This window comes from Chrysochloris asiatica, unplaced genomic scaffold (assembly GCF_000296735.1).
Source record: "Chrysochloris asiatica unplaced genomic scaffold, ChrAsi1.0 scaffold00130, whole genome shotgun sequence".
NCBI lineage: Eukaryota > Metazoa > Chordata > Mammalia > Afrosoricida > Chrysochloridae > Chrysochloris > Chrysochloris asiatica.
The window spans coordinates 6972433-6992913 of record NW_006408648.1 but is presented as its reverse complement, the minus strand read 5'-3'; the positions used below and the strand labels follow the sequence as shown (position 1 = coordinate 6992913).

At 42.7% G+C, this 20481-nt stretch overlaps 1 protein-coding gene across 1 annotated transcript in view; it reads left to right on the top strand.

The window, feature by feature from the left end:
• The window catches only part of MUC4 (mucin 4, cell surface associated), a 102172-nt gene that overhangs the window by 5772 nt on the left and 75919 nt on the right, over positions 1–20481 (top strand). The window lies entirely within an intron of this gene.

Here is a 20481-nt window from a genome sequence, read left to right as displayed (position 1 = left end):
CCTCGGGGACTCTGGCTCTTCCAGGGAAATACACCTGTTTCAGGCCAGCAGCCGGTGGGGACAGGTTCACCTCTGCTCTTCACACTTCTCACCGCTGCTGGCTGAAGCGTTTCCCTTGGGAGGGATTCTTTCTGGAGACATGAGGGGGGCCCGAAGGACAAGGGGCCCCTGGGTGTTCCTCTTTTGGCCAATGATCCTGGGTAAGTGATGCTTCTGGTGGTAACCTGGGGCAGAGAGTGGCTGGGCTTTGGGGAGTTCATCAAAGGAAAGGGAGAAAAGAGTTGGAGCAAGAGGGATGGGCAGTGATGGGGTTAGATTAGCGAAGGAGGATGTTAGACCGAAAGGGAGAGAAGAGAGAGGGGCAGAGGGAAGCGGAGGTGAACATGGAGGGACCTGACCTAAGGGAGCCAGGGCCTATTTTGTGGAGAGGAGGCAACCTGTGGGCAGAGATGGAAAGAGAGAGAGTTGAGGAGTAAGACTGAGAGAGGAAAACAGGAAACCTAAGAAACAGAAACAGAAGCAAAATCAATATACAGCTATTTGTTGTTGTTAAGTACCGTGGAGTCGGTTCAGACTCATAGCAACCCTGCACAGGGTTTCTGAGGTTGTAAATCTCTACGGGAGGGGAGCAGAGAGCCTCATCTTTCTCCCGCGGAACAGCTGGGAGTTTCTCGGGAACAGCTGGGAGTTTCTCGAGAACTGCCGACCTAGGGGTTGGCAGCCCGATTTGTAACCACTAGGAGAGTTTGAGAAAAAGGCAGGTGAGAACTAGAGGAATGAAAACAAAATGAGTGCACACAGGGAGAATATCAAAGGGAGACAAGCAACTCTGAAAGGGAGGGATCAAGGAAGCAAAGACATTGCCTTGGAGAGCGCTAGAGACAAAAACCAGGTAGGGAGAAGAGAGCAGCACAGACACTGGGGGCACCTGACTTTAGGCTTGAAAACCTCCTCTTGGGCTGATGCTCACAGCCCTGGAATTGACCTTGGCTTCCCTCCTTGCTTCCATTCCCTCTCAATGTACAGAGCTGTAGGGGTTCATGGGAGCAAGGCCTGGAGTCTTGGGAGAAGTGACCCTTTGGAGTCCTCCAGGTCTCCCTCTCCCTCCTACCTCCCAAGCTGCCCCTCTGACTTCTGGACCAGGTCTCACTCTGAATTCCTGGGTGTCTGAGTCTTCTGAGGAATCCCTAGGTGCTTGGTTGGTGGTTTGAGTCAGCTCAGAGTTTCTTCAGAAGAAAGGTTTGGTGGTCTCCTTCTGAAAAATCAGCCATTGAAAACTCTATGGAGCACCGTTGTGTTCTGACACACGTGGGGTCTCCAGGAGTTAGAATGGACTCGATGGCAATTGTCTTTTGTTGGTTGCTTGTTTGTTTATTTTTAAAGCTATCTGGGAAAGTCAGGGGCCCAGGGGAGAGTGGGGCCATTCCTGGAGACAGTCAGGAGTCAGAAGCCCAAATGTGGAAGTGTCCCCAGAATGACCCTGAAGAGGTGCAGGGAAGCCTCCTGGGAACAATATGGGGGAGGGGGAGCTAGGAGAAGCAGAGATTCCTTCTCTCCCCAAGCATCTGATGGAGCATTTACTCAGATGTTGGGGGAGGAAAGGAATCACAAAAGGGGTGCTTCTGGAGTGTCAGCCCTGTCCCTGGCTTCCCTGGTGACTGGCCCAGCTGCATATTGAAGTCTAGGTCTTTTTCCAGACTTGCTGGCAGGACTCTCTTCCAGGTCTGGGTCATCACTAAAGCAGGTGTCAGAGCCTCCTGTGGCCCAGGGTAGAGGGAGAAACCCCAGGATTTCCAGAAATGAAGCTGCAGTGGTAAGAGCTTCCTTTAGGAAAAGTCCTGGCTCTTGAGGGTGAAAGACAGAAAGGAGGGGTGGGTGGGTGGGAATAGGTTGGACATGGAGCAAATGGAAACTGGTAACTTCAGGTACAATTTTTTCTTCTTTTCCTTAAACTATGAATTCCTTCTCAAAAAGTGATTGAAATGGGTTGACAAATACTACTTAGCATAGTATTGCAGCTAAAACACCAGAAAATTTGACAAAAATCAGTGACTAAAAACATTGACAACAATGAAATACAACAGCACTTGCTTGACAGAACCGTGGGGTTGGAAGCATCCTAACTATTGTGTAATAATGGCAGCTTTGGCTGACTCACATTAGAAGGTTCAAAAAGTAAGTCATATAGAGTTTGATACGTGAAAGCTGGTCTTATAAAAAAATGTTTTTTTTTTGGAATAACTATGTTCTTGTTAGATTCTGCCTAGTAGACTCCGACTCATAGCCACTCTATTCACAACAGAACAAAACACTGCCCACTCCTGTGACATCGTCACAATTGTTGTGTTTGAGCCTGTTGTGGCTGCCACTGTGTCAATCCATCTCATTGGGGGTCTTCCTCTTTTTTGCTGACCCAGCACTTTACCAAGCATGATATCCTTTTTCAGGGAATGGTCCCTCCTGATAACATGTCCAAAGTATGTGAGAAAAAGTTTTTTGTCATCCTGGCTTCTAAGGGAGCACTCTCGCTGTACTTCTTTCAAGATAGATTTGTTTATTCCTCTGGCAGTTCATGGTATTTCAATATTCTTTACCAACACCATAATTCAAATGCATCAATTCTTCTCTGGTCTTCCTTATTCATCCTCCAGCTTTCACATGCATATGAGGGGTTTGAAAATACCAGGGTGTGATAGTTAAGGTTTTGTGTCAACTTAACTGGGCCAGGACTCTTGGTGGTTTGGCAGTTGAAATGCAGTTGTCTCCCATGGTGTCATTTGATGTGATAAACCAATAAGAGGATTAAGGGTGGGATGTTGTTGTCACTTTTGTTGGTTCAGACTTATAGTGACCCTGTATAGTGTTTCTGAGGAGTGGCTGGCGGGTTTCAACTGCTGCCCTTGTGGTTAATAGTCCAGTGCTGATCCTACAGCATCATATCAGGACTCCAAGAATACACCACCCACTACCACCCTGATCTGATTTATGGGAGATTTCCAAGAGTATGGCATACAACGCTTTTTATCTTGCAAGAGATAAAAGGAGAATGACTTGAGCAGAAAGAGAGGAACTTATTACCATCAAGAGAGAAAAGCCAGGAGTGGAGTACATCCTTTGAACTTGGGACCCCTGCACTGTGAGGTTTCTTGATCCAGAGGAAGATTGGTGCCAAGACACATGGGATGCTGGACCTATTGTTGTTAGGTGCCACTGAGTTGGTTCCAACTCATAGCAACCTTATGCTCAACAGAACAAAACACTGCTCAGTCCTGCACCATCCTCACAACTATTGTTACATTTAAGCTCTGCCACTGTGCCAGTCCATCTCATTGGGGGTCTTCCTCTTTTTCACTGACCCTTCTACTTAACCAAGCAGGATGCCTACTGATGTTGAAAGGAGACAAGAGCCTTTCTCCGGAGTCAGTGCTCTGAATTTGAACTTCTAGCCTCCTAAACCAGGAGAGAATAAATTTCTGGTAGTTAAAACCACCCACTTGTATTTCTGTCATAGGTGCACTAGATAACTAAGACAACATCTTTCTGGGATTATTTGCTTTCAGCCAAGATCCATCTGATGTCAGCAACAAAGTCCTGGGGTGTCACTGTGGCTTAATGAGCTGGACTGCAAAGTTGGTTTGAGCTGCAAGGTAGGCAGTTCAAGCTCACCAGTCACTCTTCAGAAACCCTATACAAGGGCAGTATGGGTCAAAACTGACTCAACAGCACTTAACAACAACAAAACAATCCTCTTCTGGATCCAATTTGAATTTCTGAATTTTGAATAGACTGCTATCATCTTTTTCTTCTTCTTCTTTTTTTTCCACAATCATTTTTAAATTAGCTTCAGAAAATTTTTACTTGGGTGTGATAGCAATGATAGTGTTAGATAATTTTTGCATTCTGTTGGGTCACCTTTCTTTGGAACGTGCATAAATATCGTCTTCTATTTGGTTGACTGGATAGTTGTCTTCCAAATTTCTTGGCTTAGATGAGTGCTTCTAGCACTGCATCAGTTTGTGGAAACATTTCAATTGGTAATCTGGAGCTTGTGTTTAGCTAATGTCTTCAGTGCAGCTCGGACTTCTTCCTTCAATATCATCAGTTCTTGATCATATGCTACCTCCTGAAATTGTTGAATGTTGACCAGTCTATTTTTTGGGAACAATGACTCTGCATTCTTACCATCTTTTTTTTATGCTTCGATATGGTTTACTATCTTGCCCATAAAATTCTTCAATCTTGCAAGTTGAGGCTTGATTTTTTTCTTCAGTTCTTTCAGCTTGATAAATGCTGAGCATACACTTCTTTTTAGGTTTTGTAACTATAACTAATTATAGGGATATCTTTATTAAATTATATAGACAGTCATTTTGGTGTCACCCCTTCTGACAGTATCACCCAATGTGGTCTACACTCCCTGGACCTCCTGAGTGCCAGCACTGTCCTGGTGGCTCTGGCCAGGAATGACTCAGAAGGAAACTTAGCCTTGCTCTCATACCTTACAGTGAGGAGACTGGGTCAAAATAAGCCCAGTAGTTCAGTAGCTGAAGGGCTGCCTCACTGGGTAGTCATTTAGAAGGTCTAGAACTATAATCAGTGCACAACATGGAGAAGGTTCACAGCCACAAGGGGCCCAGAGACAAAGTGTTCTGCTCTTCTTCTCTCAAGAAGCTTCAAGCTGTCTGTCTGTCTGGAAGGGTCCTCCTCTGTCCTGCCACTGAGAGAGCACCAAACCCGCTACAGGTCCATCTGCCCATCCTCCCCAGAAACCTTCAGTGTGCTTGTTGCTGTTATGTGCCGTCGAATCGGTTCCAACCCATAGCGACCCTGTACAGGGTTTCCGAGGCTGTAAATCTTTACGGGAGCAGAAAGCCTCATCTTTCTCCCGCGGAACAGCTGGTAGTTTCGAACTGCTGACCTTGCAGTATACAGCCTGATTCGTAACCACTATGCTACCAGAGCTCCAGTGTGCTTAGGGACACCCTAAAGGAGAGAATCCCAGTACAAGAGATCCTTCCTAGAAAATAAATCACAATTAGGCTAGTGCCACGATAAGATGTTCGTACAGCAACGAACAGGACCTTCAAATCAGTGGAACTGGTGTTGGTTTTACCACTTATTAGTGTGGTGCTGTGAGTCCGTGAGTCCTGGTATGGTGCTGTGGATTAATTCATTGGACTGCAAAGGCAGTTCAAACTTACCAGCTGCTCCTCAGAAACCCCATACAGGTATCGACTCACAGCACTTAACAATGCTTAACAACAACAACAACAACAGTGTGGTGTGGTAGGATAAGCACTGGACCACCAGGTTGATTTGAACTAGTGATTCCAATTCCCTAGCTGCTCCTCAGAAACCCTATACAGGGTCACAATGAATCAGAACTGACCTTATGGCACTTAACACAACAAAGCTGAAAGCGAAGAGGACTTAACATACTGATGAAGATCAGAGACCACAGTTTTTGGAATAGGTTGCACCTCAGTGTAAAGAAAACAAAAATTCTTACCACTGGGCCAATAAATAACATCAAGCTAAATGAGAAAAGATTGAAGTTGTCAAAGACATTGTTTTGCTCAGATCAGCCATCAACACTCATGGAAGCAGCAGTCAAGAAGTCAAATGATGTATTTCATGGGGCAAATCTGCTGCACCCGATCACTTTAAAGTGTTCAAGAGCAAAGACTAAGGTGTACCTGACCCAAGCCATGGTAGTTTCAATAGCCTCATATGCATGTGAAAGCTGGACAGTGAATAAAGAAGAGCATAGAAGAATTGATGCATTTGAGTTATGATGTTGGAGAAGAATATTAAAGGTACCATGAACTGCCAAAAGAGCCAACAAATCTGTTGGAAGAATTGCAATCAAAATGCTCCTTAGAAGCCATGAGGGCCAGACTTCATCTCTCATACTTCAGACATATTATCAGGAGGAACCAGTCTCTGGAGAAGGAACTCATGCTTGGTAAAGTGGAGGGTTAGCAAAACAGAGGAAGACCCCCCACAATGAGACGGAATGGCACAGTGGCAGAAGTAGTGGGCTTAAGCACAGCAATGTTGTGAGATTGGCACAGGACCAGGCAGTGTTTCATTCTGTTATGCACAATGTCACTATGAGTCGGCACCAACTCAACAACAACAAAGTCCTGGGAGCATAGACAAAAATCTCTTTAGCCCTGGAGTTTTGATGTCTTTGTCTGGGGCTCCTTCATAGAATTGTGAAACTAAAATGCAACAGCATCTGCTATAAAGTTAGGGAGTCATTTTAGAGTGGGGAGCCTGTGAGTGTGGAGGGTGATGGAGCCAGGAATGGACTGGGTACTTCTGTTGACTCAAGAGTATTCATACAAAGCTCCTCATACCTTTAAAAGGCATTCCTGTGCTTGTAAAGAGTCCTAGTGGCACAGTGGTTAAGTACTCGATTGTTAACTGGAGGTCAGTGGTTCTAACCTACCTTCTGTTCTATAGGAGAAAGACATGGCAATCTGCTTCTATAAAGTTTGTTGTTGTCAAGTCAGTCCCGACTCATAATGACTTTGTATAGTGTTTCTGAGGAGTGGCTGGTGGGTTTGAACCACTGACCTTGTGGTCCAGTCCATTATCCTACAGAGCCTTAGAAATCCTGTTGGGCACTTCTGTGGGGTTGTTTTGAGTCAAAATTAACTCTACAGCTGTAGGTTTGGTTTAGGAGTCCTTCCTACAAAACTCTGTGGCACAGTGGTCAAGCATTCAGCTGTTAACTGAAGGGTTGGTAGTTTCGAACTGCTGACCTTGTAGTTTGCAGCCCGATTCATAACCACTACACTACCAGAGCTCCTTAATGATTACAGCGGTGGAAACCTTATAAGAGTAGTTCCACTTTGTCCTCTAGGGTCGCTGTGAGTCAAAAGCAACTCCACAGCAAATCCAAGTCTAAATTCAAGTGTTTCCTGTGGGTTTAGTTTGGTTTATTATTCAGTGGCCCTGAGTGTCAGTCTTTACCTGGAGCTGAAGCCCCCTTGAGCTGACACTGTTACTGGGTTGGGCTGCCAAAGCCTAGAAAATCATGGACTATAGTATAAAATTATTAGCATATGGGGAAAGGGAGTCCCTGCAGGGGAAGACATGACTTAAGTGGCGGCAGCAGCATCTCAATGTGCTTACAGCCTGACATGTATCTATAGGGGGAGATTCTTTCATTCAAAAAGGAGGCAGGCTTTCCTGTTTGCATAGTTCTGCTCTTGTGTGTGACTTCCACCTCTCCTTTTCCCATGCTGCACACACATCTACTGTCAATGCTGGAGTCCAAGATTTCAAGATTCCATTGCAGAGGCTTCAGGGATACTTGACATGACTGTTTTTATGCCTGAGCTGAAACTTGTTCAAGGAGATGTTAATGTGTAGCTGATGGTTAACAACCCCCACTGTGTAGTTGAATAAGGAGGGAGGACTCACAAGCCCCTCTGGATTCTGGATACACAAGGAGATAGTTTTTTCCATTTTATGTTCTGACATCTTGACAAGGAGCTAGATACTATCTCTTGTCCACATCCTGCTTCTCTGTTCATTGCGTCTGGGGTTTATTTTATGGTTTTATTGATCTTTGCTCAATGCCACTTTTCTACTGAGCTAGTAATTTTCCTCATGAGTTTTTCTTCTGTTTCCTTACCCTAAAAGTGTAGAGACAAAGATGGCAAGCAGTACAGAACACATTTACTGAGCTAAGGTGCTGAGTGAAGCACTTCCCGTGTACCACATACCTTACCACATTTGATCCACACAATCACCTTGTGAGCTTGGTATTATTGGTGTGATGCTGTAGTTTTGATAAGCACTGGGCCACAAGGTCAGTTTGCACTGCAAAGTCAGTGGTTCAAACATACCAGCTACTCCTTGCAAATCCTATGTACTGTCACTATGTGCTTGAACCGACTCAACGGTACTTAACAACAACAATAGCATTCTTCCATTTTTGTAGATAAGGATCTCAAGCCTCAGACAGGTCAAGTTAATTGTCCATGTCATATAGAGAATGGTGCTGGTAAGTCTGACTTAAGAACCCATACTTTTTAACACTCTGTGTCCTCCTCAGGTACATTCTGCTGTTACTTGTCAGTGTTAAGCTCAGAAAGAGACTTCTTCAGGTGTGTCAGAAACACTAAGTCTGGCTAGAATCATGGCAAAACAAGTAAAGACTTAATCATAATTGTTACTACAAATCACTTTCCTGCTTCATTTTCTTCTCCCCCAAGCCAGAGACCAGCTGGCCTATATTCTGAGAGAGCTAGGTCTGAAACCTCACTGACATCACTTTAGTTTCCTTAGGCTATCCTTACTGTCCCTCACCAGAAAATGGAGACACCTCTTCTGGTTGATGTAAAAAACCTAGGTCAGTAACTCTGAGGAAAATAATTTATAATCCACCCTCCACAGCTAACTTCAAGGCAGGAACCTTATCTCTTCTTTAGAATTATACCTATTGAAGTCACACCCAAACAATGCATGTCACCAGGCCTTTTTTCATGTTGGATATCACCATGGCCATATGACCTAATTTCTCCTCAGCAGTTGGTACATAAGGCCTAGGTTACCCTGGTGATTGCCTCAGAAGCTCCAAGACCAAGCCAAGAAGCATCCAAACAAAGTTTCAACCAAATACTCTCATTGGCAAGCTACAGCTTTCTTCACTCTTTACCCTCCTCAGAGTTTGTTCTCCAGGCTCCACCATTTTGGTTTTGGAGCTCATCTCTCTCTGTCCCCTATTGGAGACAGACACACATTCCTTACCCGTGGTTGTCCTCAGGAGTTGGACTACCTTCTGCTGCAGTGGTAGTCACAGCTCTCATCAACCTCCTCCTGTCCCAGGACCACTGGAAAAGCAGGTGCAACTTCAGCTGAAGGCAACTGAGAACAAGGAATGGGGACACATGAGTTCATTCATCCATTCATTCACTCTATGCCAGACAGTGTTCTAGGTGATGGGGATGCCAAGAGATCAGTTACCCTAAGGACATTTTGAATTAGCATCTTTTCTCATGCTGAATTCTAAGAATGATGGAAGAAAAAGACCCAGCCGACACAACACTGGACCACCATTTCTGTTTCCATTTCCTGTAAGGTAACAGCAGGAACATAATCTGTAACTATGTCTTCCATGACAAAATGTTGTGGCTCCAACAGACAATGGACCTATCACACACATATACCCCATCAATTGAGGGGAAGCTCTGGGGACTGCCTGGCCCACCAAACCCTGACCACAGAGGTGCAGAAGCCCAAAATCATCCACAACTCAGAAACAGTTCAGAAAGGTCAGCTTTTGGTTACTAAGAACATCCAAGGGAGCAACAGAGGGCCCATTCTCAATCTGGGGCAACTCAGTCCCAGCTGTATGTGAACAACAGTTCCCACGACTTGCTTCCACCTCTGTGCAAGGGCCACCGAGGCCATATACTGAAGCTTAGTTACAGCAATGAGATAGAAGGGTATCTGGAGCTGATATGAGTCAAGCTGATTCTGAGGCTGATACCCACACAAATAGCCCTTGCTCCCCACATAAGGTAGCAAGGCTGGTTGATCTGCCTCCCTCAACTTCTTCACACTTCTCAGGATACTTGCTGGCCATTTATGAGTTCATTTCTTCTTGAGGTTCTCCTTGCAGTAGTTGGTGAGGTGAGAAGGAGGTTTGCCCCTCAGGGTACGTTCCCTGGGCTCTGCACGGCCCTAAGTGAAGGTTGGCCAACAGTCCCACACCAGTCAGGAAATAACAGCAGAAAAGTGAAACTTTGTGTGTGTGGCAACCTATGAATCGCTTACCTCCAGTTCCAGGAATAACTCAAGACAAACAGTTCAGGCACTAAGGAGAAACCTCACTTCACAGCCACCACTCCTTTATCCAGGTCAACAACACACCCATCAACTCTTCATACCTGCTGAGTTCAACAGAGGACTCAGCTCTGAGAAATACCCCCACTTCAGTGGCAGCTCTTGAGTCTTCACTCTCCCTGGATGAAGGCGTCCTCTGAGAGGACTTGTTGTTGTTGTTGTTGTTGTTAAGTGCCATCGAGTCGGTTCCGACCCACAGCGACCCTGTACAGGGTTTCCGAGGGTGTAAATCTTTACGGGAGTTGTTGTTGTTAAGTACCGTCAAATTGGTTCCAACCCATAGTGACCCCGTATAGTATTTCCAAGGAATGACTGGTGAGCTTGAACCGTCAACCTTGCAATTCAAACTGACTTTGCAGTCCAGTGCATTAGTCCACAGCACCATACCAGGACTCAAGGACTTCTTAAAAACTATTAATTTTAGGTGATATCACATATGTCATGCCATCCCAAGGGGTTGACAGCCACTACCATACTCTGACATTATTAAAAAAGAGACATGAGGTAAAAACATTGGTGTCACACATTCAAAGGAAAAAATATATATATCGTTAAGTCAATTCTGACTCATGGGGAGCCCATGAATGTCAGAGTAGAATTGTTCCATTGGGTTTTCAATGACTGAATTTTCTGAAGTGCCTCTGAAAAGGATTGCACTCCCAACCTTGTGGTTATCAGCCAAGTGCTTTACCATCTATACCACCCAAGTACTCTGGTGTCACATCAATTGCCCCTAAAAATGTACCAAACATGTCCACGGGCTCAGATCCTGATAACCACTTGCAGTTCTCTTGAGGTACAGCTGTTGTTGTTATTAAGTGCCATCAAGTCGGTTCCAACTCATAACAACCCTGTATAGGGTTTCTGAGAAGTGACTGGTAAGTTTGAATCACCTACCTTATGGTTTAAATAGACCTTGTGGTCCAGTGCTTATCTTACAACATCACACCAGGACTCTAGGTATAGTCGATGGTGGTGGTGATTATGTACCTTGGAGTTGGTTCCAACTCACAGAGATCCTGCATGGGGTTTCTCCTAGGCTATAAATCTTTACAGGAGCAGCAAGCCTCATCTTTCTCCCCTGGAACCGCCGGTAGTTTCGAACTGCTGACCTTCAGATTAGCAGCCCAACTCGTAACCACTACACTACAAACTGTGGGTGGGTCATTCACAAGATGATAGTCACACAGCCAAGTAAAAGTTGATATCTTCTGAGTCTTGGCTCTTATTTTTGAGTCCCAATCTGCTACTAACAGGGTATGTCATGTTGGGCAAGTCACCAAATCTCAGTTCCTTCACCTGAAATGGAGGAGCTATTAAATAAGATAAGCACTACACAAATATGAGGTATTGACATTTTTGTTATCCATAGAGTCGAAACATGCCTACTGAGGGAAGTACAAAAGAAACTCCTAGTCTCAGCTACCTGCGTCAATTAATCACAAAAATCAGTTGACATTTAAGAACTCAAACTAAAGACAATGTCCCTCACAGGCTGTAGGATAGAAATGCAGAGGTAATGTTCATTCTTTCTTACAGAAACCATTCCGCAGTGCAGACAGATCCATCGATGCAACTATCAGACAACTCTCTTCTCAGCCACAATCAGAATAATGCCAGCCATCACCAAAGAGCTCCCTGTGAGGAGACGTGTTTTAGGACCTTGATTTCTGGCACACTCAGCATAGTTTTGAGGGTGTGTTGCTGTTATTAGGTGCCACTGAGTCCATTCCAACTCATAGCAACCCGATGCACAATGGAATAAAGCACTTCCGGTCCTGCGCCATCGTCACAATTGTTATATTTGAGCCCATTGGTGCTGCCATTGTGGTTGGTAATCCATCTCGTTGGAGGTCTTCTTTTTCACTGACACTCCTGTTTTCCAAGCATTATGTCCTTTCCCAGAGTCCTGGTGTGCTCTGTCAGTTAATGCGCTGGACTGCAAAGTCAGTTTAAACTGGAAGGTTAGTAGTTCAAGCACACCAGCCGCTCCTCGGAAACTATAAGGTCAGGGTCGCTAAGACTTAGAACCGACTAAACGGCACTTAACAACACAACAACAATGTCCTTCTCCAGGAAGTGGCTCCTCCTAATACCATGTCCAAAGAATGAGAGATGAAGTTCTCCCATCTTTGTTTCTAAAGAGCATGCTGGCTGCATCACTTTTGGCTACAATAGAAACATTTCAATTTTTATTTCATCAATTCCTAGAACAAAGTTTTTCATCAATGCCTTCAGTATAGTTTGGACTACTTCCTTCAATACCATCGGTTCTTGATCCTATACTACCTCTTGAAATGGTGGAACATCAACCAATACTTTTTGGTACAGTGACTTTGTGTATTCCTTCCATCTTCTATTGATGCTTTCTATGTCATTCAATATTTTGCCCTCATGGTCCAATTTTCAGCCACACAGTAGATGGGTACAGGGGGAGATCACAACACTGTTGAGGTATTCTCCCTATGGCATCATCAACCATTCAAGAACAAAAGAAAAACATCTACCTCAGGACAAAGCTGAGAAGGGATGGGAAGGAGGGTGAAATGGAAATAAGAACCACAGGGAGGAAGCAGGATAACTGTTGTTATATGGAGAGGATTGCAATCGTTGGGATGAAACAAAGTGGATGATTTGATGAATATAAAACGGATGATCTGCTCTGGAAATCTTCACTCAATTCACAATAAAAAGTTTCCAAAAAGAAGGAGGAGGAGAATTTTTAAAAGGTTGCAGATAACACTTGGAAGACAGACTTCATTTGGGGGTTGAGGGGAGAAGAGTAGCAGCAAAGGGAAGAATCCTTGAACGTGTTGGGAAGCTAGATCCCTGTATCACAGAGCCCTGTTGTTCCAAGGTTAAGCATGCATCACTATTTTCCTTTGTCCCACTTACCCCATGCAAACCTGTCTCAGTGTTCCCCTATCTACCTTGTTCTTCCACCTCCTTGCCCTTCTTGCATTGCCCTCCCCCACACCCGAAACACGATGTATCTGCTTTACCCTGTGCTCTATCGTTGCCTCCTTCCACCTCACCCCAAACCCAACCCCACAATTGTGGTTACCTTATATTTCCTTAACTTTTCCCTCCGTTTAAGACAGTCTATTTTATCTTGTAATTTACCTGACGTTCCCACCACCTAGATCTCTCTCCCTTTGTGTTTACCTTCTTTCACAATGTAATTGTTTTGATCATAGACTGACCTCCCAGATCCTCTGAATTTGTTCTTATAGTTTCATTCTGTTCTCGACTCTTCCATTTGTCGATTGATTTCCAGGTGCGGCTGCCAATTACGTCAACCTCTGATTGTTGTCTGTTCTTGTTGGTTCTCTGTCCATAGAACTCCTTTTAGGATGTTTTTCATTGCAGGGTTGACTTTTGCAAAATCCCTTAGCTCCTGTTTATCCTGGAATGTTTTGATTACACTGTCATATTTGATTGACAGCTTTGCTGGGTAGTTTTTTTCTTTCAGGGTTTTATATATGTCTCCCCATTGCCTTCTTGCCTGCATGGTTTCTGTTGAGAGATCCGAGCTTAGTCTGATTTGCTTGCCTTTGTATGTTACAGTTCTCTTTTCCCTAGCTGTCTTCAGGGTTCTGTCCTTATCTTTGATTTTGGAGGACTTGATTATTATGTCTTGGTGATTGTCTTTTAGGGTCTATCCATCCTGGGGTTCGCTGAGCTTCTTGGATGCTTATCTTTTCACTTTTCAGGATGCTAGGGAAATTTCTTCCAGAAGTCCTTCAACTATCTCTTCTGTGGACTTGTGTGATTCTTCTTGTTCTAGAATGCCAATAATTCTTCAGTTATTCCTCTTCACATTTCCAACAAGAATCTTAGACCCTCTTCGGATATTTTTTATCCTTTTTTCAATTTTAGTGATATTGAGAGATTTATCTTCCAGGTCACTAGTTCTGGCTTCCATCTCTTTAATTCTACTCCTTTGCCCTTTCAGTGTATTGTCCATTTCTGATATTCTATTATTAATCATTTGGATCTCTTTCTGTAAGTTTTGAATTGTTTCCAATTCTGTATCTATCTTATTTGATTGTTCCTGTAGTGCTTTCCTGACTTCTTACTTATTTTTCTCAACTCCATTGTAAAGTGTTTTGATACATTTTATAATGCTTTTTCTGAATTCCTTCTCCGGCATTTCCAAAGCCTTTCCTCCTTCCAGTGTGGAGTGTAGATATACCTCCAGCCATTTGTCTCAGTCACTTTATCTCGTTTCTGGACTGTGCTGATATGGTCATCTGTTTCTGTTTTTTGGGCATATTCAGTGGTTAGCTGTGGCCTTAATACTTATATGGGTGTGTGTTTTGGTATTTTTTATGCTTTCTGATCGCCTCCAGGTAGATATGATCAGGAGATGGGCTTCCCTTTACACTCTTCTTCCTGAAAAATTTCAAGATGCCACTGCTGGCCATTATGACGCATCTCAGGATTTAATTTTCAGCCTGTTTCCTTTTTAGTTTGCCTGTCCCTCTCCACAACTCCTGTTCAGGCCTTTTTCCTAGTGATAAACAGTTCAGGGCCAACTAAGGCTGTTTTACACTGCCGTTTGGTTTTAAGTGGAAACTGTCCCTTTACGTTTTGAGGAGATCTGTGCGCATGGGTAATAGAACCCTCCAGGGGTGGTGTTGGGGTGTCCACTCACTCAGGCAACCTCTCTAGTCACCAGAATGGAGGTGCGCAGACAGAGAGAAGCCTATAAACAGATATGAAAAAAAGAATGTCCACACCTTTATCTCTGCGGTTCTGTCAGGCGTCTGTGGCTGCTCTGACCCTTCCCTGTTTCGATCTTGCCCAAGATGGTTGCTCAGGGAGCAGCTGAGCACCTTGGATTAGAAAGCACTGCATCTGCTACAATTTGCCCTGGCTGTAATCCTTCCAACTTTCTATATATTCCTTTATAAATGGAACCACGTATAAAGTTCTGGAACCATCTCCTGAGCCTGCTTGGTCCAGTATTCTGTGTTGTTGCTGACAGAGCTCCTTACTGCACTTCCACCTGATCCACCAACTTGTTTGTTCCCCTAATTATCTTTTAATTTAATTTTTTCACAATTTTTTTTTAAGCTCCTCTTATATTCTGCAAAAACACAGCTTGGTCAACACTTCAAACTTATGTACCTTACAACTTCAGTAGGATGATTTAAGCTTACTGAAATATTTAGGAGAAGGAACTGTCATTTTATTATAGGATCTTAAGTTGTTACGTGCTGTCGGTTTGGTTCTGACTCATAGTGACCCTTTATAGGGTTTCTAAAGAGCAGCTGGTGAGTTTGAACCACTGACCTTGTGGCTGTCAGTCCAATCCTTATCCTACAGTGCCACACCAGGAGTCTGTATTTCTCAAAATCCAGATTTCTAGGGCCCACCTCAGAAATCTTCATTTTTATAAACTCCTCAGGGATTCTGATGCATTCTGGTTTGTTTGTTTGTTTAACTTTTTATTGTGAGTTGAGTGAAAGTTTACAGACAAGATCATCAGCTTTACATTCAACAAGTTATACGCTTTGTTTCATTTCAGTGATTACCATCTTCTCACTGCAACAATAGTTATCCTGCTTCTTCCCTGTGACTTCCCTTTGACATCGTATAGTTCATAAATGAACAAAGCAAAAATATTTGATGTACACATACAAAAAGTATATATATTCACTTACATGTCCTAAGGGCATATTCTGCAAGCCAGCCTCCCGCCCACAGGCACACAGCCTTACTCAGTCCATGGGCCTAGAACCCCCTGTTGCTCTGTTTCTCCATGTCACTGCCCCTGCCACCATCTCTGCTGGCATTGCTTTTCTAGGTAGGAACTCACGCTCCACACATGCTCTTTCTTGATTACATTCTGGTTTTGAGAACCAATTTTTATCAAAAATAACTTCTCTTTAGCTTCCTACCCCTACCCCACCCCACCCCCACGCCCAGGATTTCTTACTTGAGAATAACCTATTTGTTTTGTGGATTGAGTTGTGTGCAAACTATTCTCTTAAATAGCTGAATAATCTGTTGAGGTGTGGTTTAAGATTTTTTGTTTAAACGGTGGTGAATGACAAATACAGTAACTGTAGTTTTGGTGTGATTAATACTAATCTCTTCCTTGTAACAACTATAACCCTAGAAGATTCAGAAACTTGTTAAAACTGTGCCTACTCCTCTAGACAATAATACTATGTCACAGCACAAAAGCACTCTCTTGCTCTGCTATTAGCTGTAGCAGGAGACTCTAATCAACTTGGCTATGACTCTTCTGTAGCAAGTTTTCAAAGCAAATATTTAAAAGGAGGAATACCAAGATACAGTCCTGTTGAATGACATTAAAAATTTGTACTGAGAAGCAACGGGTTTTTTTCTAAAAGATAAGGTGTTGGGTAACAGGCACTTTCTTACACATTGCTAATGGACTATAAAAGGGCACAACCTTTCTGCAAAGAAATTTGACAGTATATATTGATAACATATGACGTTGTAGGTTAAGTACTGCCCTGCGAACCGCAAGGTCGACGGTTAATACTCATCAAGCACTCCTTGAAATCCTATCCAGGGTTGCTATGAGTCAGAATCAACTTGACAGCGCTTAACAGCAACAAACAACAATTGAAAACATGAAACATTTTACAACAGTATTAACCAGAAACCCCACTTATCTTAAGGAAATGAACTAAAATAATAAAAACAAAACATTATGCACAAAGATAGTAACTAAAGCTTTATTTAGAACACTGTTGGAAACCTCCTAAGTGTCCAACAGTAAGTTAATTATGGACTATCCTTAGAGTGGACGATTGTTGTTGCTGTTGTTAAGTGCCATCGAGTCGGTTCCCACCCATAGCGACCCTATATAGGTTGCCAAGGAGCAGCTGGTGAGCTTGAACCACTGACCTTGCAGTTTAAACAGCTTTGCAGTCCAATTAGTGATTGTTTAAAGGCCATGTCCAATGTCTGACAAGTGACATGAACACACACATTCATACACAGTTGTTGTTAGATGCTATTGAGTCCATTTTCAACTCATGGTAACGCCATATGACAGAGTAGAACTGCCCTATAGGGTTTCCTAGCTGTAATCTTTACAGAAACAGATCACTAGTTCTGTCACACACTTAATACTAGCAGTAGATGAAGTGAGCATAAATCTAGGCTTATTGGTACAAATGGTTAAAGCACTCAGCTACTAACCAAAAAGTTAGAAGTTTGAATCTACACAAAGGTGTCTTGGAAGAAAAACCTGGGGAGCTATATCCAAATATCAATCACTGAAAACCCATATAGAGTGCAGTTCTACTATGGTGCATATAGGAATACTATGAGTCAGCATCAACTCAATAGCAGCTGGTTTTTATCTTTTTCGTTCTTTTTTCTTGAGGTTTGTTGAGGAAATACTTAGAAAGGGAAGGAATAGAATGTACATGACCCCCTGAGCTCTCAGTATCTCACACAGTTGGGCAGATCTCTACACGGAGCGCTCCAAGACAGGAGCCTGCCCCTGTGCTATTTATAGGGAAATGAGAAGACCAGGGAATAATGAAAGTTTCCAGCTTGTGGAAGATGAGGAAATGGCTTTGTTAGGATGGAGGATTCTAGAGCTCAGATGTTGTTGTTAAGTGCCATTGAGTCGGTTCTGACCCATAAGTGACCCTGTGAAGGGTTTCCGAGGCTGAGAATCTTTATGGGAGCAGAAAGCCTTATCTTTCTCCCACGGAACCACTTGTAGTTTCCAACTGCTGACATTGTGGTTAGCAGCGTAACTTGTAACCACTATGCTACCAGAGCTCCTTAGATAAGGAAGTTTAAATTTTGCTGCTGGATTGTATTTCCGTATCTCATATTTCTACCACTATCATAAACACCATAGGATAAGCACTTGACCTCAAGGTATGAAAATGCAGTTATTAAATTAAAAAAAAAATCTTTGTAGAATTTTGCTGATAATTGGGGGACTTTCAATATAAACAATTATATCATCTGAAAATGACAAGTTTGTTTCTTCTTTTCCATACCAAAAGAACTTCTTTGTACCTCAGGTCTTTGACCCATTGACAGGTGTATTCAGAAGACTTCCCTTGGGATTGTGGATACATTCATTCTGCTTTTGATTCCCTTGAGCATAATCCCAGGATATGGGTGGCTGAATGGCCCTTCAGCTCCTAGATGCACCTGCAGGGGGGACATGCCACAGCCTGACTTGTATTTGTAGGGAGAAGTTTGTCAGCAACAGCAGCCTTCCTGTTTGCATAGTTCTGCTTTTGTGTGTGTCTCTCCTTTTCCCCATTCTCTTGCTATTCATTTTTATGTTTTTTATTGTGTTTAATATATATGTAATATATCATCTGCCATTCAACAGTCATCACATGTCCAATTCAGTGACATTGATTATGTTCACATATTGCTCAACCATCATCATGATCTGTTTCCAAGTTTTTCATCACCCTTAACAGGAGCTCAGTATCCTCTAGCAATGACATCCCTTCTCGATTCACTTTCATAATTTGTATTTTCCTAGGAGATGCTTTTATAGTCTTGAAATAAATTCTTCAGAGTAGTCTCACTCTCAAAAAATTTAATTTTGCTTTTGAAGTTATGTTTGTATCTATTATCTTCTTTCTTTTTCCCTTTTTCTAATTTGTCTAGTTTATCCTTAAAGAGCCGATTTGGCCTTCATTGATTCTAGTTTCAACTGTTTCTATATCATTAAGTTCTTCCTCCATTCTGCTGCCTTTTCTTTTTTTTCTGTTCATATCTTTATTATAAGGAGCTCTGGCAACATCATGGTTATGATTCAGGCTGCTAATCTCATGGTCAGCAGTTTGAAACTATCAGACGTTCCATGGGAGAGAGATGAGGCTTTCGGTTCTCATAAAGATTTACAGCCTCGGAAACCCTACATACCACCATCACTACCACCATCTTTATTACGTCCTTCAACCCACTGTCATTTCTTTCTGATTTTCCTAATACCCCTTTTCACTGAGAGTTCTAGTTTTAGGCAGGAGACAATCACGTTACCATGTCCCGATCTAAAATCTTGTTTCTTTTCCTCATGAAATTCCTTTCCATTAAAACTCAAGGCTCTACCTCACTGTCATTAAGTCAAGTCTGACTCATAGCAACTCCATAGGACAGAGTAGAACCCTATGGTTTCTGAGATTGTAAATCTTTGTGGGAGCAGACATCCTCATTTTTCTCCAGTGGAGCAGCTGGTGGGTTTGAATCAAGGACCTTTCAGTCAGCAGCCCAGTGCTTATCCCACTGCATCACCAGGGCTCCTAAACCAAGACTCTATATCTCCATATCAGCAAAATGGCATCCATTGACCATCTTAGCTTTCAACATTCTCATTTCTGAGGCTCTTCTCTTCTGATCTGGATTCTGTATTCAGAACACGTTTGTTATTTATCATCTGGCATTTGCAGGCTTTGTAGCAAAAGATTTATCTATTTTGTCATGCTACTGAGAATGGAACTGCATCACTTTTATAAACAAATGAACAAAAATCTCTATTCAAAAAAAATTGGACTGTGCTATTTTTTCTGCCAGCATTGATTTTCATCTGATATTGCAGGCACTGAAAAGTGTTTATTGCTAAGAGTCGACATAAATAGCTTATATCTGTCTACTCAGAGATTCTGGTTGGTATAAGCAGTTAATGTGGTCACTGCTAACAGAAAAGTTGGTAGTTTGAGTTCATTTAAAAGTATGGTGCTGTGGGTTAATGCGCTGGACTGCAAAGTCAGTTTGAAATGCAAGGTTGGCAGTTCAAGTTCACCAGTTGCTCCTTGGAAATCCTATACAGGGTCACTATGGGTTGGAATTGACTCAACAGCACTTAACAACAACAACAAAAGTACCTAAGTAGAAAGGGCTGGCTGTGAAAACCTTATGGAGCACAGTTATACTGATGCATATGGGTCACTATGAGACAGAATCAATGTAATGGCAACTGGTATTGGAGTTTGGGGTCTGTTTACTCAAAGACTGATGACAGAACAATACTCCTAATTAAATTCTTAGGTAACTAAAATAAGGTTAATAATAATTAAACTAAGAGAAGGTTAACAATAATTGTGTAGAGAATGTTTGTTTTTTTTTCAATCTAAACTGTATTGAAAAAGTCAAGTTTTTACTGAGGAGAAAACAGGCATAGTGTTTGGAATCCTATAAGGAGACCACAAACCCAAACATACTGTCATCAAGTCAGTTTCGATTCATAGCAATCCTATAGTACACAATTGTTGCTGCTGTTGTTCAGTATTGTCGTGTTGGTTCCGACTCATAGCCACCCTGTTTAGAGTTCCCAAGGAACAGCTTGTGAGTTTGAACCACTGACCTTGCAATTCAAACCGACCTTGCTACCGGACCAGCACATTATCCTTTAGTGCCATACCAAGACTTCATAGGACACAACAGAACCTTCCTACAGACTTTTCCAAGTCTGTAAAATCTGTACAAAAGTAGACTGGTATAGCTCTTTTACCTCAGAGAGGTTGATAGGTTCAAACCACTAACCTTTTGGTTAGCAGCCATGTGCTTTAGCCACTGTGCCACTAGAGCTATTAATTGTTGTTGTTGTTGTTAAGTACCATTGAGTCAGTTCCAACCCATGTTGTTGTT